General features: G+C 36.6%; 1 non-coding gene across 1 annotated transcript; it reads right to left on the bottom strand.

The window, feature by feature from the left end:
• Positions 1-15,875: 15,875 nt before the first annotated feature.
• LOC142177679 (U4 spliceosomal RNA) lies at positions 15,876-16,027 on the bottom strand. Its single transcript, XR_012706247.1, has one exon. It is a non-coding gene; the product is annotated as a U4 spliceosomal RNA (small nuclear RNA).
• Positions 16,028-16,268: the final 241 nt, after the last annotated feature.

Genomic DNA, 16,268 nt, shown 5'->3' with positions numbered 1-16,268 from the left:
ACCCTCCATGAAATGACGATAATAACCGGCCAAGCCGAGAAAACTCCGAATCTCAGTAATTGAGGATGGCCTGGGCCAATTCTGAACTGCCTCTATTTTCTTCAAATCCACCTTAATTCCTTCACTGGACATTATATGTCCCAAGAATGCCACTGAACTAAGCCAGAACTCACACTTAGAGAATTTGGCATAAAGTTTGTCATCTCTCAGCCTCTGTAATACAATACCTAAGTGTTGTGCATGCTCCTCCTAGCTACGTGGGTACACTAGAATATCATCAATAAATACTACGACAAATAATTCAAGATATGGCTGAAATACAATATTCATCAAATGCATAAATGTTGTTGGGGCATTGGTTAGCCCAAAAGACATCACAAGAAATTCATAGTGTCCATAACGAGTTCTGAATGTCGTCTTCATAATATCTAAATCCCGAATTTTCAACTGGTGATACCCAAATCTCAAATCAATTTTTAAAAACACCGTCGCTCCTTGAAGCTGGTCAAATAAGTCATCAATACGCGGCAAAGGATATTTATTCTTGATCGTCACTTTGTTCAACTGCCTATAGTCAATGAACATCCGCATAGTACCATCTTTCCTTTTCACAAACAGAACTGGTGCACCCCAAGGTGACACACTAGGCCTAATAAACCCCTTTTCAAGGAGTTCCTGAAGTTGCTCTTTCAATTCTTTTAACTCAGCTGGTGCCATATGATATGGAGGAATAGAAATAGGTTGAGTGCCCTGCACCAAGTCAATACCGAAATCAATACCTCTGTCGGGTGGCATACCCGGCAGGTCTGCAGGAAATACATCCGGAAAGTCTCGTACGACCGGTACTGAATCAATAATAGAAGTATCCGCTTCAACATCTCTCACAAAAGTCAAATATGACAAGCATCCCTTTCCAACCATACGTTGGGCCTTCAAATAAGAAATTACCCTGCTTGGAACAAGATCTAGAGAACCCCTCCATTCAACCTTTGGCAACCTCGGCATTGTCAATGTCACGATTTTTGCGTGACAGTCTAGAATAGCATGATATGCAGACAACCAATCCATACCCAGGATTACATCGAAATCAACCATACCAAGTAATAAGAGATCAACTTTAGTCTCCAGTTCCCCAATAGTTACCACACACGATCCACAGTAATAATATCGCTTACTGGTATAGATACACTAACAGGTAAAACTAAGGACTCACAGGGCATATCCAGATAATGAGAAAAATACGATGATACATATGAATAAGTGGAACTAGGGTCAAATAATATAGAAGCCTCCATGTGGCACACTGAAACAATATTTGTGATCACTACATATGAGGCAGCAGCATCTGGCCTGGCAGGAAAAGCATAGAATCGAGTCTGCCCGACTCCTAATTGGCCTCCCCCTCTTGGGCGACCCCTAGCTGCCTGACCCCCACCCCGAGATGGCAGGGTGGGTGGTGTAACTACTGGTGTTGGTGCCGTCGGTCGGGAACTCTACTGTGGAGCCCCACTCAACAGCCTAGGACACTCTCTCTTGAAATGACCAAATTCTCCACACTCAAAATAACCTTTCCTCTGATGGAACTGCTGCTCCTGATAACCCGAGGAATAACCTAAAGAAGCCTGTGCGGACGAGGCATAATAAGAACTCTGCGCTAGTAGTGCACTGAATGAAGACTGACCAGAGTGAGCACTATAAGAACCGTGGCTAGCTGATGCACCACGATGAGCTGGACGACTCGTCTGAGCGTGTCTCTAAGAACGACCCCTACCACGGTGAAACTGACCCCCTGAAGGAACACCACTGTAATCACCCGATCCACGAGGCCTCTTAGCCTCCCTCTCTCCACGTTCTTGGCTACGAATCATCTCTATCTGCCGAGCAATGTCCACTACCTCATCAAAAGTAGAACCAGATACTCTCTCCCTAGTCATAAGTAACCACAGCTGATATGTGAGGCCATCAATAAACCTCCTAATACTCTCCCTATCAATGGGAACCAACCAGACTGTGTGACGAGCCAACTCAAAAAATCTCATCTCGTACTGCGTCACTGATATATCACCCTGGTGAAGCTGCTCAAACTGCCTGCGCAGCTCCTCTCTGCGTGACTGAGGCATGAACTTCACCAAAATGACCACGGAGAACTGCTGCCAAGTAAGTGGTGCTGCGCCAACAGGCCTACGCATCTCGTAAGTCTCCCACCATCTGAGTGCAGCCCCAAAAAACTGGAAAGTAGTGAATGAGACCCCACTGGTCTCCAGAATACTTGTTGTCCGAAGCATCTGTTGGTACCTATCCAGAAAACCCTGAGCATCCTCTGACTCAGTACCTCTAAATGGTGGAGGTCGAAGCCTCTCAAATCTCTCAAGTCTCCTTTGCTCATCATCTGCCATAACAGGAACTATCTGGGTCTGAGTAGCTGTAATCGGTTGGGCTGGTAGTGCCCCCGGTATCTGAAGTCCCTATACTACCTGGTTTGGAGTACGGTCAACGAGGGTATGAGTACCTCCCCCGGCCTGAGAAGCGGCAGGTGTGGCCTGAGCCGAAACCACCTGAGCAAGACCAGTACAAGCTGCCAATATCTGGACCAAAGTCTCCTGAAGGCCTGGAATCTCAATGGGCACAGCTGGTGCCTGAGTTGATCCTGTCAGCTCAGCTATATCCGGAATCTGCTCCTGAGCTGGAGCAACTGGTGGTACTATAGGTGCTGGTCCAACTATGGTACGAGCTACACCTTGACCTCTACCTCGGCCCCGGCTTCTCGCGGCCCTAACTGGTGGCACTGGTGGTTGACCATCTGATCCGGTAGTACGTGTCTTCACCATCTGTGAGAGAATAGAATAGCAGAAATTTAGTTTCCAGAATCAAAATATTCGCACGACAGAATACAAGAAAGTGAAATTTTCCTAAGGGTTCTGCAGCCTCTCGAAGATAAGTACAGACATCTCTGTACCAGTCCGCAAGACTCTACTAAACCTGCTCATGACTCGTGAGACCTATGTAACCTAGGCTCTGATACCAACTTGTCACCATCCAAAAATCCCAACCTGTCGTGATGGCGCCTATATCAATACTAGGCAAGCCGATAATCTCGATAAACCACAATTTCTCTTAAGTTTGAAAATACAATAATTTAATACAATACAAAATCCCATAAATACTTACACGAACACTACCCAAAATCTGGTGTCACTGAGTACATGAGCATCTAATATGAATACTAGTCTGGAAAATACGGTCTATAATAGTCTGAGACCAAATACAGTAAACAAGGAGATAGAGAAGGAGAGACAAGGTCTGTAAAACACGGTAGCTACCTCAAAATCTCCTGAAAATCAGCTGTACGGAAGAATCAACACCCGCTATGTTCGGGAACACTTGGATTTGTACACAAAGTGCAGGGTGTAGTATGAGTACAACCAACTCAGTAAGTAACAATAATAAATAAAGAACTGAAGATAGTGACGAGCTACACAGCTACAGTTCATATTCAGTAGTTCCAGCAAAGAATAGACATGCTTTCAAATCTGGCAGTTTAATGTCAAATCAATTTTTATACAATTCATGTTCATGTAATCCGTATATAAAATCTTTCAGAGATTTCACAACAATGATAGATAGAAACTAGGTGCAACAACAAATGAAAATCAAGTACAACCTCTCGGGACAACAATCACTCACTGGGCTCCCAGCCCTCATCACTCATTGGGCTCCCAGCTCTCATCACTCACACTCAATGGGTACCCGCACTCACTGGGAGTGTACAGACTCCGAAGGGGCTCCGACAGCCCAAGCGCTATAATATGCACGGACAACTTACGTGCTGCACGGACAACTCACGTGCCATAATATAAATATATAGATCCGCACGGATAACTCACGTGTTGCACGGACAACTCACATGCTATAGTATAATATAAGGATCCGCACAGATAACTCACCTGTTATAGTATCAATATCTGGATCCGCACGGCCAACTCACGTGTTGCACGGATAACTCACGTGCTATAGTATCAATATCTCACAATCAGGCCCTCGACCTCACTCAGTCATAAATCTCTCCAGTCTCTCGGGCTCTCAATAATCATGAAATCAGCCCAAAAAACAATGATATGATGTATCAATAATAATAACAGAGACTGAGATAAAATGTGCAAGTAAAAACTGAGACTGAGTACATATATCATTTAACAGGCAATTCAACAAGTATGCGACCTATGAGGGTCACAACGGTACTATTACATAGCCTAAGCATGATTTACAGCCAAATTTTACCAACACATAGAAAGTATATAGCTAACAACAAATTATTCAACTTTACAGTTCCCGGGACGGACCAAGTCACAATCCCCTCGGTGCACGCACACACGCCCGTCACTTAGCATGTGCGTCACCTTCAAAATAATCACATGATACCAAAATCCGGGGTTTCATACCCTCAGGACCAGATTTATAACTGTTACTTACCTCAGAGCGTGAAATTCTTTACTCTGCTATGCCTTTGCCTCGCAAATCGACCTCTGAATGCCTCGAATCTAGTCACAACGAATTAACCCTTCATCAAGGTGATGACGCAAGAAAATCAAGGCCTTAGTACACTCTTGGGTAGATGCTTTATTTTTATCTTTTACTGCATCTCCAAGACCCATTGCATCTAAATGGATTTCAGCATCCAACACCCATGACATATAGTTCTTGCCCGAAATTTCAAGGGTAACGAACTTTCTTTTCATAATATCAGTCATAATTAAAAGAGCAGAAAAACTATACCTTAGTCTTCTCAAAGAGCTTCTTGAGACGGCAGAGTCTCGTGCTGATAACGTGTAATGAAACAATAAAGAAGAATATTGCAAAGAAAGAGAGAGAGAGAGAGAATTCTTATTGATTTGGAATGAATTACAATGGAACAGAACCTATCTATTTATAGAGAAAAAGTGACTTAGCCACAAGTAACAACCCCTAGAATCTCCCTAAAATATAGACATTCACCTTAAATACAATTCTATTTATAACACTCCCCCTTGAATGTCTATTCAACGGATAATGTGTCTCGTTAAACCTTAACTAAAATAAAACCTAATAGGAAAAAATTCTAGAGAAGAAAAAAGAGTACACATATTTAGCAATATGCCTTTTGGTTGCCTCGTTAAAAACCTTGCAAGGAAAAACCAGTGGGACAAAACCTTGTAAGGGAAAAAGAGTACAACGTGTATTAACTCCCCCTGATGAGAGCATCAATTCACATCCTTGAGCCTTCGCATCTCAATCTTGTACATTAGCTTCTTTAAGGCTGACGTCAGTAGAGATTTTGTGAACAAATCAGCCATATTATCACTTGAATGAATCTGTTGAACATTGATATCACCATTCTTTTGAACATCATGTGTGAAAAATAACTTTGGTGAAATGTGCTTTATCCTATCTCCTTTTATGAATCTTCCCTTCAATTGGGTTATGCATGTCTGCATTGTCTTCATACAAAATTGTGGGTAGTTTGTCATACTTCAAACCACATTTTTCTTGAATAAGATGTATTATAGACCTCAACCACACATATTCTCGACTTGCTTCAAGTATAAAAATTATCTCAGCATGATTAGATGAAGTAGCCACGATTGATTACTTAGTCGATCGCCAAGATATGGCAGTGCCTCCACAGGTAAACATATAGCCTGTTTGAGAACGAGCCTTGTGTAGGTCGGATAAATACCCAACGTCGGCATAACTAACAAGATCAGAACTGTAATTACTGTCATAAAAGGGGATGTTTGGAAGCAACTCAAACTAAGAGGGTGTTTGGACTGGCTTTTAAGCTAGTCAAATCAGTTTTAAGCTCTTTTTAGCTTTTTTCAGTGTTTTGCAAAGCTATAAAGTGCTTAAAATAAGTGTAAAATTACTTAAAACAAGCCAAAAGCAATAAAGCTGGGCAACCCCATTATTTTTTGGCTTAAAAGTTATTTCTGCTGAAAAGCCACTTTTTAAAACCAATCCAAACGGGCTCTAATTCCTCTATAAACGCCGCCAACTTTTGAAGGCGAATGCTCTCTCAGTTATCTAACTAATCCTCCCAATATATAGTATGGGTGTAATTAGCTCAAAAATACTCTTAACATGGTATGATATTATTCGCTTTGAGATGAGTCTGTACAATTTCCCTAAAAGACTTCAATCTATTAAGAGTGATACATTTCGGATTAGCAATCATGCTACGGATGGTTAATTTCCACGTCAACATCAAATCCTTGAACTGCTATAAAAGGGTCATGGAAACCAAGTATTCAAGTCAAATAACGCAAAGAAAGAAGAGAAGAGACATGGAGCCAAAGCCAAAGAAGAAGAGTATCCCACGCTTTATTCGTAGTTTTTCAATCTTTTCAGCTACCAATATGAAACTTTGTTTGTACACCCAATAATTTTTCCCTTGAACTAAGTTTCACATAGCCTATTACTATAATTCCATAGTCGATTTTCAAGAATTACTATGTGTACTATCCACATTGTTAGAGTATTTATGGCAATCGAAGCCTACAACTAGCTTTTTCTTGTCTCCGTGCAACTCTAAGCTCGTAAGAGGAAGTAAATCGAGCCCTACGCCATTATTATATCATCGCTATACTTGTACCGCTTAACCATAGGCTCTGATACCAATTGTTAGGCACAATTAGCCCAAAGATACTCTTAATATGGTGTAATATTGCTCACTTTGTGTTAGGATCGGGAACCCGGGTAGTGCGAAATATAGCCAAACAAGGGTATAATGGCAATAACAAAGACAATGAAAGTTGATAACAACGACAATTAAAGTAGATAAAGAAGACACAAATTTAACATGGTTCGGTCAAAGTGACCTACGTCCACAAGCGGAGAGGGGCAATTTACTATAACAATAAGAATACAAAAGAGAGTACAAAATTAGAGTAAATACTCTAATTAATCCCAAATACCCAAAGGGAATAACCTCACAAGATCACTCCAAAGAAAGGGTTCACACAAGTGCTTCCCAACACTAACTCTCATACAAAACACTCTTAATAAAGGAAGAAAGGAAGAAACAAGAAATGAAGACTCAAGTCTTGTTGGTGTGTTTCAGAATGAGTAGAGAGTCCTCATTATATAGGAAGAGAAGAAAGAAATGCTTGGCCAACAATTGGCCACATCCTCTCAAAATACAAGGCCATTTATTTGGCCAACAAGGCCTTAAATAAAAGGCTCCAAATGTGCCAACAAGGCTCACAAATAAAAAGCCTAAAAATAAGGCCACCTTTTACAAATCTTCACTTTAGCCTAATTTTGGCTGATATAGTAAATTTGCTTCACCTACTCCGCAAAAGCCCCAATGGGCATATGTCAAAATTTAATGCCATCAAAATCAGACAAGTTATCTGATAACGAAATTGCAGTAGGGCCTATAACAGTGGAGCCCAATAAAGTATACAACGAACCAGATCTGTGTGCTTTCATGATCACAAGAGCATCTTGAAAAACTTTTAAAACTCCACCTTCACTAGTGAATTTGCACCCAAGAGATTCTAAAGTGCCCAAAGATATGAGATTTTTCTTCAACTCAGGAATATATCTAACATCGGTGAGAGTTCTCACCACATCATCGTGCATTCTGAACCGAATTGTACCTTTGCCAATAATGTTGCAAGTAACATTGTTACCCAGTTGGACAACTCCACCTACAACTGAATCATATATAGAAAACGAGTCCCTGCTATGACACATATGATATGAACAACCGGAATCTAAAATCCACTCATTGTCTAACCTGAAACTAGTTCCAGTTGCTAAAAATATAGTTCCCTTAATCTCATCAGTTGCTACACTAGCTTCGGCGGTGTCAGTATTTTTGTGCTCATTTTTTCTTTCTTTATGCTTTTCTTTATTTTTCAGCTTATAGCATTCAGAGATATTGTGACCTTTCTTATGACAATAGCGACACTGTAAATTATTGTATCTGGATATGGAGTCGGATTTGCCCCTAACAAATAAGCCAACTTCCGCTTGAGTTCCACTAGCTTCCCTAGTAATATCACTATCTATCTGTTCTTTTAATTTAAGATAGATTTAATATCCTTATAAGAGATATTATCCTTTGCATAAAGCATAGTATCTCTTATATGCTTAAAAGATGGGGGTAGAGAACAAAACAGTAACACGGCTTGATCCTCATCTTTAATTTCAGCATCTATATTACTCAAATCCATAAGAATAGAATCAAAGGTGTCAAGATGAGAGAGAATAGAGGTACCTTCACCCATACGAATTGTATAAAACTTCTGCTTCAGGTAAAGTCTATTTTCCACCGTCCTCTTCATATATAAGGTTTTCAATTTTTCTCACATGCCTTTGGCTGTGGTTTCTACAGAAACTTCACGTAAAACCTCATTTGAGAGATTTAAAATGATACCTGCTTTTGCCCTTTTGTCTATGACTGCAAACTCCTTATCCGTTATTTTATCCGGCTTCTTCTCCTTTCCTTGTAACGCCAAGTCTAAGCCATCCTGAATTAGGATAGCTTCCATCTTTAATTGCTACATTTCGAAGTTTGTACTTCGATCAAATTTCTCAACATAGGTCTTTGTTAGAGTCATTTTGGCTATTGAAACTAACCCGGTTAGATCCGGCTCTGATACCAATTTGTTAGGATCGGGAACCCGGGTAGTGTGAAATATAGCCAAACAACGGTATAATGGCAATAACAAAGACAATGAAAGTTGATAACAACGACAATTAAAGTAGATAAAGAAGACACAAATTTAACGTGGTTCGGTCAAAGTGACCTACGTCCACAAGCGGAGAGGGGCAATTTATTATAACAATAAGAGTACAAAAGAGAGTACAAAATTAGAGTAAATACTCTAATTAATCCCAAATACCCAAAGGGAATAACCTTACAAGATCACTCCAAAAAAAAGGGTTGACACAAGTGCTTCCCAACACTAACTCTCATACAAAACACTCTTAATAAAGGAAGAAACAAGAAATGAAGACTCAAGTCTCATTGGTGTGTTTCAAAATGAGTAGAGAGTCCTCATTATATAGGAAGAGAAGAAAGAAATGATTGGCCAACAATTGGCCACATCCTCTCAAAATACAAGGTCATTTATTTGGCCAACAAGGCCTTAAATAAAAGGCTCCAAATATACCAACAAGGCTTACAAATAAAAAGCTTAAAAATAAGGTCATCTTTTACACTTTGGGTAGAGCCTGTGCATTTTTTCCCCAAGAAGCCTCAGTCAATGAAGTGTATACTTACACCTTATGTGTAGCCCTCCAATTTTTGTAGTTACCAGTATGAGACTTTATTCACGAGTACGACCCTTATCATTATCATGAATAACAATAAAGTTGGCTCGACCTCCTCATGCTCAATAGCTACAATATGTGGTTTCAAATCAGACATGCATCATCATATGTGTCCACAAGCCCAAACTATCTATTTAACTATCAATATTTCGTCTAGACCATGAACCTTTACTTTCGTCTTTAACCTGCCATTATTATTTACTCATCACTTGTCACTTCTTAAAACGTGAAATATGTGTTCAACTTGAAGTGATCTCTCATTCACAAATAGTCGGGACTTATTTTACTGAAAATACATGTTAAATTGACATAACATGGGAACAGACCTCTCATTAAGGATGAAAAAATACTTACCGCTCCACCTAAGACTGTTGTATTTTCTTCTGTATTGAATAAAAAGTTAGTTCTCGGTGTATTCTTTTTAATTTTTAGAAACTTCTCATTAACTTAAAAAAGTTATAGTCAGCTCACTAATCATTTGGTCTGTGCTCCAGTTTGAATGAGAGTATAATATAGGTCTTTATATTGTTGGCGCTGTTACTGTCGAATATTAACACGTGATTCATATTGAAAACTAAAATTTGTACACCAAGTATTGGAATTTAACTTATGTATATATTGATATTTTTGAATTTTCTGTATATTGTACATTTTAATATTATAACATGTTATTTATTTTATTTTCTACGTTATTTTACCAAACTTACTTATTATTAATATAAGTAACTATCATGAAGGTGTAGACAATAAATTGCGTCGAGAGAATAAAATCAGCACCGAAAAATATTGCAACAATCGCAATATTTGATTTCAAGTAATTTGAGTGTACAATCTCTATGAATCCTCTGATTCTTCTTTTCAATAATAAATAAATTCAAGGGCCTTTGAGCTTGAACTTGAACCTATATTTATTGTCACGAATGATGATCTTGAATTCAACTAGCACGAACTTTGATTTGAACTCGTACTCCTTGAATCTTGATTTGTTTTTCGTTCTTGAGCTTGAACTTGATTTGTTGAACTTGAACTTGATTGCTTAAAGCTTGAAACTTACGGAGGAATTTGCAGCGTTTGATCCACGAGCTCTTTCTTGCTTCTTGTTATAACTTCTGGTGTCTCGGTTATGAAGACCCATATTTATAGTTGAGGAAGGGAAGAGTTATGATAAGAACAAACTATTTCCGACCAAATTGAAGTGTGACATGACCACATTTGATTGGCCAGAACATGTCACTTGCACACGTGGCACGATTTCATTGATCTTTTAATTTGGCGTGACATGCCTTGACATTTTGACACATGGCATGATACTATTAGCTCTTCCGTTTGACTTGTTGTGCCACGTCATATGGCACCAAATTGGGCCTCTAGGAAGATGATATCTTGGGCTTAATGAAATGGGCTCATCACTTTAGTCCAATTAACTGGGCTAGCTCAATGGATTAAGACTTATTTATCCAATCCATATATGTTGGACTTATATAAATAATCCAATTATATTAGCCCAATAAATTTATTTGAACTAATATATCTTGAATTTAAAATATAATCCAAATTATTTTACGAGTTTAATTCTAATAAAATTTATATGCCTACGGAAGGTATAAAATAATTATACACGAAATGATCCTTTCACTTGCAAAGACGTGCAAGGCCCCACAAAACTGAAATATTATCAATCAGTCACCATCTTTATCTATCAGTCACCATCTTTATTCATAATTTCATATTAAGGTTAGTAATGCGGCTTAACTGCCCAACGATTAACCCTACCCATGTCCGACATTACATAGCAAATATCTTGCACAATCTAGAACCAATTTTCGGGACTTAGCTTAGATTTCTTTTCAGTTATTTTAAAAAAGAATTGTCATAAGAAAACATTCATAATTTAGATGTTATTAAAAGAAAAAGAAACACAGCAAAAATTTAACTATTGGATAGTGATTTATCACAGATTATTGCAATCTAATATTACCATTTGTGAAAAAAAAAAAAGACTTTTCAGCATTATTATGGGATTCCTATGTGATTATCAAGGCAGGCTGCTATTACAGAATGGGATAGAAATATTATTTCTTGAATTTAGTACAAGCAACAACATGGAAATATAAAATACATAAACGTGTCCATTACCAAATAACAATTATAAAACATGCTAATTTAGGAAAATGTAGGAATCCACTTCTTGATGTGTATATTTACTGTTTTCTTTTTTCCGAAATGTCTTCAATCTTCAGAAATATTTTTGGATAAGATAAATGATAAAGTGATATGACTTATGACAAATTGGATCTCTAGCACTAAAATACAATGGAAGTATCAATTTTAGCTTTTTTTTCTTTTCTATGCCTTTATTTTACTGCGCCGTTTTTTAATTTGAAGATCAATTATTGAAGAGATGAGCAAGTCGACATTTAGATTGGAAATGGAAGTTTAGAAACTGATAAAGACTTGAAGTTGACTGGGTAATGGACGGTGTTCCCCTCCTTTCTCTTCCAATATACTTTCACTACTCATAAGGACATCCATCTGTGGACTCAAAGAGCTAAGGTGATGCTCAGTTGCGGCAATAAAAGGGTTGTCTAATTTTATTTTATTTTAAATTCGTATGAAAATCCGCATTCGCTATCCTTCGAGCGTGTACTGGATAACTTGTTTACTGCACAATAGCATGTAAAGTACACAAAAAAATATAAACCGCACTAGACAAGTGTGCGACGAGCTCTGACTGAGGCAAGGACGAAGCCACACTTTGGTTAGGGTAGTCAATTGACCACCATTTGTCGGAAAATTACACCGCATAATAAGTAAAATATCATATTTTAAAGTGCCCAAAGGTAATCCTACGATGCCCCACATTACCTGGCAACGATCTTGGCATCAACCACATGTCATTTTCTTACACTTTAATTTCAATTACTCCTTTAGTCTCGTATTATCGGTCGTGATTACTAAAAATAATTGTCTCAAATTATTTGTCATTTTACAAGTTCACGATAATTTTATTTTTTTTACCCTTAGTAATAATTATTTTTGAAGATAGAGATAATACATAAATTGAATAAATAAGAGTAAAATAGTCTAGTACCTTTCTTAATTAATATTTCTTAAATGACGTATAAAAAAATAAGAAAGATAATATGAGACACATAGAGTAATGCATTGGACGGAGAACTTAAATAAGTATAATCCCCAATGTCAAATTGAAATAACCAGACACCAATCATAGATAATATTTATTGTTGTTAAAAGGACACAGAAGACAGCAACAGTTAATTTATTATGACAGTGATTTGTCACTGATTGTTGCACTACTTAATAGAATAAATAGAGTTTTGTGATGCATTATTGTAGATGTTGATCCGAAAATTATTTCTTTGATATAATTATGGGCTTTTAAGTTTTAACACATTTGTCCGGTCGCCCAAAAATAATTATAATCGCTAATATATATATTATTTATAAAATATTTATATTATATGTATATTATACATTAATATATAAAAATTATATATTCGTCAGCTATTATTTTAAGGATGACTACATTGTAGTTTATGGTATGAAAAGATCAAAAATATATGTACAAATGTCTGTATGGTATGGTATTAGGATGGTGTAAAACTAAAGAACCAACCGGTTAATTGAGTTCTTCCCATCTATTGATTATTAATTAGTTACTGCCATTTGATCTTAGCGTAAACACCACCACCAATGTTATTTGGGGAAAAGTACACAAATACCCTGTTTTAAGGGGTCGTTTGGTTTGAATACGGTTTATGCCGGGATAAGTTATGTTGGGATTAGTTATCCTGATATTATTTTTTATCTACTGTTTGGTATGTTGTATTAAAAATGACAATTGCATAATTTTTAAGAGGAGAGTATAAGTTATTCCGGCACTAATTACCCCACCCTCTACAAGATATAAAGTATTCCGGTACTAATTTTAATCCCGGGATAACTTATATCAAGTTTGCTAACCAAACAAAATATTAAGGTGATATTAAATTTTTATACCAGCACTATACCTTCTTATATCTCGTACCAAACGACCCCTAAGAGTAATGTTTAAGTGCAAACTTCAGTGACACGGGTCTGAAGTTCAAATTTTAGGCACATGGGTTTTGAAGTTCGCTTGCAGCAGTGCAAACTTCAGGCACACTGACCATCATACTCGTTTACCCAATCACGTTTCTATATAATGGGTGAAAAAATACAAAGAAATGCAAACATAAAGTTTTTTAGGGATAAGAGTTGAAGAAACATAATCCTATAATTTTCATACTGGGATTATTTCTGGGCGAGGAAAACCCTCAAAAAGCAATCTCTAATTAAAATCAACAACAAAATCCATGAGATGAACAACAACTAAAAATCTAGTGGTGGGTTCTCAATCGGAAAGCAATATAGAATCACATGCTTTAAGGGGTTCATTTATTTATTTGAATTAATGGTAATGCAATTGAATTGAAATATAGAGCGGCTTCATTTTAATGGAGAAGGGCAAACAAGTCTTTTCAGATTCCATTTAACGATATAATGGGTATTTTCGCACAAAATGTAAATAAGAAATTTTCAGAAATCACTATTGTTTAATGGCTATTAACTTCCTACAGCTACCATATACATAATTATTTCCTATAACTACTATTTAATTATTTGCGCTATAGTATTTATGAATACAGTATCGTAATTCGCCTAAAAAAAATAGGGGAGTCCAACTATGCGACTGTATTTGTTGTATTCACACTATTGTATTCATGAATAAAGTAGCAGGATTCGTCTAAAAAAATAGGGGAGTCCAGCTTTTTATTAACAGAAAGAGGATCAATTAGCGTGTATCACTCCTAATTTAACTCAACAAAATCAATTCTACATAAATTTCGTTGCTACTATGTTGTATTCCATGTATTCGCGCGACTGTATTTATAAATACAGTGAGGTAATCAAGAAATAGGGTGTATATCGTTCTATTCAATTCGATTGTATACATTGTATTCAATTCATAGATATTCATTATCATTATTATACATTGTATTCAATTCACCGTTTTCAATTCTACTGTATTCAAACAACAAAAAATCACAAAAACACAGTGATATTCGGTTGTATTCAAAAAATATAGGCCTTCAGAATACATAAATGCATGCAAAAAATAATGTATTTATATAAAAATATAATGTATTTGAGTTATTTGTACAGAATACAATGTATTTGTAACATTGTATGTGACTAAATAGCAAAGAAGAGAATAAAGTTCACCGGAGAAGGCGTTTTCCAGCCATGCAAAATACAGTATACATTGCATTAAAACTAAAAATGGAGACGAACAAAAATCTGGTCCTCAAATCTTCTCCGGCGTAGCCATGACCAGATCTGTTCGCCTAAGAGGATGAGCCAATAGTGGATGGTGACGCCGACGACGATCCTGAGACGCCGACGATTGTGCTAATTTGATGGAGAAGAGGGAAGATTGAGAATCTTGCTGATAGAGAGAGAAGGAAGAGAGAGAAAGAACATAACTCGCGTATTTCATGCCTCAATGATAGATATAAATAAATACCTATTTTGCTATAAAATAGAAAAAGTAGCTATTAGTAATAATATTTTAAAATTATTTTGGTATATAATAAATAAGGCGTAATAGTTTGCTATGGGATGGAAAATTTCCAATTTAAAACATAGGTATCCATTAAATAGCAAGAAAAATGGCTTCCCTTTAGACTGCGATTTCTCTTTACTTGGGCCGCTACATATGACGGTCCAACGAGACTTGATTATCATTCATTATTGGGCTCTTAACATACTCGTCCGGTCGATCAAAAATTAATTACAGCCGCAATCTAAATTTTCTAAGAATTTACTCTATTTATGTATGAAATATGATATTATACATTAATATACAAAAATATAAATTTGTCGATTATTATTCATGGGCCGGATATACTATGTAAAAATCTCTTCATTAATAATGAATTTAAGGGATGGTTTCCTTCACGGTCTAGATCAACTTAGAATGTAGTATGAATTATTTATATAGTGAAATAATAATGAAAACGTTGTAATACAAAGTTGTTATGAATGAGTAGTGATACATGAAAATACTTAATTACTAAAAACATTATGTAATTACTACATTTATGTACTTACTTACTAATACATAAATTAATGCATGTATGATTTAATACTGGCCAACCTAAGTTACATCAATTATGTGGGGTTTTTTTTTCTTAATCCAACATAATATTATGGTACTAGAGTTAAAACTTAAATCAGAGTTATATTATATGTGAGTTAAAATGAATTCGGTTACAAACGTACTCATAAACCAGAAACAGAGCTAGCCTATTAGGTACAGGTTTAGCCGAACGTTATCACTTTTGCTTAAACACTATATTTTTATTAAATAATATATTGAATATATATAAATATTTAATTTCAAACCCAATAACTAGAGCGAAATACAATTTTATGATATATTCGGAACCCATAAACTTCAGGCTCTACCTTTATCACAAAATATGGATGAAATTGAAGTATTAGACTAAAGATTGTAGGGCTTTACCACAAAGGGAAGCCCTTCCAAAAATTCTCAATGGCCAGAGCAGAACCCAGGCCAGAGAGGGGGTTTGGAAATAGTTTTCAACCAGCAATAGACGCGCCTCGGTTAGAACCTCACTAGCTGCGTCATTGCCCCAAGCGCAAAGATGGTTTTGATCCATTTTTGGCTTTCCATTTTATATTAAAACTTCAGTTGCCTGTCTTGAATGGTAGCCGATGTGGGAATTTGCTACAACAAAGACAGTTCAGACATATGAAAGATAGTAGTTCTTCCTTTATTCTTTTAGTTTGAAGAACGAAATACTAAGTATCTTTTAAGAACTTCTTTGTGTTTTTTTGGTTTTTTTTAGATGATTGGAAGCAATAGAAGTTACGTATTTTTAAAATGT

This window comes from Nicotiana tabacum, chromosome 23 (genome assembly GCF_000715075.1).
Source record: "Nicotiana tabacum cultivar K326 chromosome 23, ASM71507v2, whole genome shotgun sequence".
NCBI classification, from domain to species: Eukaryota; Viridiplantae; Streptophyta; class Magnoliopsida; order Solanales; family Solanaceae; genus Nicotiana; species Nicotiana tabacum.
This window is presented reverse-complemented; position numbering and strand designations above follow the sequence as displayed.